The sequence below is a fragment of the Uranotaenia lowii genome, chromosome 1, assembly GCF_029784155.1.
Source record: "Uranotaenia lowii strain MFRU-FL chromosome 1, ASM2978415v1, whole genome shotgun sequence".
In the NCBI taxonomy this organism is placed as follows: Eukaryota; Metazoa; Arthropoda; class Insecta; order Diptera; family Culicidae; genus Uranotaenia; species Uranotaenia lowii.
In genome coordinates, this window is record NC_073691.1 from 51,798,450 (window position 1) to 51,800,973 (window position 2,524).

Consider the following 2,524-nt stretch of genomic DNA (forward strand, 5'->3'; position numbering starts at 1 on the left):
TAGCCGTATCAAGCACACACCGGGACCGCGTGTTCCTCGTCCGTATAATCGGATTATAATTAGAGAAAAACAGAGAGTTGGACCCGTGAAATACTACCGGTTTTAAGGGGCCATATTGAGGGCAATTTGGGGAGGAAAACGACCATTTTAGATATCACTTTACGCTTGGCGAATAGCCAATTTTTTTTCTTTTTTTAAAGTCTCAAAATTTTTAAATTTTTTGTGGACAGGCTTTTTAGATTTGAATTACCTAACAATAATATAAGAAAACTACTTTTGAGATTCATACACAAGAATATTGTTAATTAAGAAATTAGCGTGTTCTATGTTTTGGTCCTTCGAGCCGGATTTTTTCTCAAAAGACATACACCGTCTTAGCTGATTTATGCTTTGCAGACTGAATAAATGATTTGGACAACCTAATATAAACATTTAACTCCCAGTACCGAGATGAGAATCGAACCCATGCTGTCATTGGACCAGCGATTACCGTCTTACCAAGCTAACCAAAGTTTGATCCTTCGAGCTGGATTGTTTCTGCCATGAGTCTAAAGAATGCCTAAATTACCATTTAAGCTCCCATTTATAGCAGAAACTTTCCATTTTGTACAGCAATTCGGAAATATGTCGCTCAACTGTCGAACATAAAATTTTAGGTCCTTAGAGCCGGATATTCTTGTTTTGTTTTTGAACAGTTGCAACATCGAAGAACAATTTTATCTACTTTCCATTTTCATCCAATTCAACTGTCATTGTTGCCTTACAGTTAAAAATTACGATTGCATGGCTCACAGGAATATTTTTATTTTAATATTTGTTAGAAGTAAGTAAAATTGTGTAATTTATATTTTTCTTCCCAGGACCTTATTTATTTTTTAAGTATTTCGTCTTACGACATAACCTGATGAGCGTACTTCCTCCAAATAACTTGGTTTATGGAAACCGTTTTCCAAGAACCTTAGAGCACCTGTATCCGTGGTCTATTCTTGGGTTTAATTTTTACAATAAAGGAATCAACTAAATTAGTTACAATCCAGTGAAAACACTGGCAACCCTACTGGTGTTTTATTACCTGTCAAACGGTTTAGAACTACGTCAAATTGGGTGCCAATCTCATCAGTTTTGGGGCAATTGCGACTTTATAGTTCTTAAAAAGTGTTTTGAAAAAAGATTTGAAATTGGTATAATGGGCCACGGAAACACAAATTTGATGATTGATAAAAATGAAGAATTGCTGAACTATTGGATTTCACGAAATATCTGGTCCTTTGAGCCGGATCTTCCGGTAGCGTTTCTGTCCAATTTCAAATTTTCGTTTCCATTTTGGCTTAGGAGTTTCTTGAAGATTGATGATGAACTACTTTATGGAACTGTTGGTCCTTCGAGCCGAACCCGGTTGCATTTTAGGCCAATTGCAACTCTCGATAAGGTTTAAGTTTTAGAAAAACACTCAGTTTCAACTGTTGAAGTAATCATCACTTAATTCGTTACTGATGTTTCTCGAAAATTTGATATTTATCCGCTAAAAGAAGTTTTCGAACACTCAAGTCAACCTGTGTGTTTTCGATTGAAAATTTTTGAGAAAATCCAAGATATTTCAAATGTCAAAGCACTCAACTCAACTCTAAGAATTTTTCAATTTTAAGAAGAATCTTCTATCACGTTTCGTTTGATGGGAATTTTATACACGAGAATTCTCGTTTTTCGCTTGCCGCGATTGTGATAACCTAGAAGCAAAACTCGATTGTTCTAAATCCAATAATGAAGCTTTATTCTACAAAATTCAACACAAAACTTTAGGTAACTCAAAGAAACTAAATTTGTAAAATTTGGTCTAATGGTTTTTCAGATATAATGCAAATTTTGGCATTTTCCGGGTAAGAATGTGTTAATAATATTTTTGTTCAGAGAAAATTGAAATAATGCTCACTGCTTTAGTTTCAAAAGTTACTTATGGTATAATCTTGAGAAAATTGGAGTTGTTTCAGCTGTCGATTGATTTTCATCAGTTTCTTAAATGTTGTTTTCAGTTATTTACTTAAAAAAGATTTTGGTCCTTCGAGCCAGATCTTTCTGTCAAGTTTTTTTTTTAATAGCAACTTTCTACAAGATTTGAATTTCCAGAAATTCAGAAGTGATTCAAATGCTGAGTTAATCTGTGCTGCTTTAGTTTTAGAAGTTTCTACAAAATTGAAAACTTTCCACTTCAAAAAGCTTTTGGTCCTTTGAGCCAGATCAATCTGTCACGTTTTGGTCCTACTGAAACTTTCGACAAGATTTAAATTTTTTAAAAAATTGAGGTGTTCTGAACGTTGAACATGATTGCTTTAGTTTGAGAAGTTTCATCAAATTTGAATATCAATCCTCTTTTACTTCTCGTGAAAATGAACGTGAGAAATCTTATTTCATCAATAACTCAACAACGCGATTAAACTAGATTTCGTAACATAGTGAAATCGATGGAGAATGGTTGAAAGATGAAAATCCATCTAGTCTTGTTGTTTAAACCCTCCTAGAACTGTTT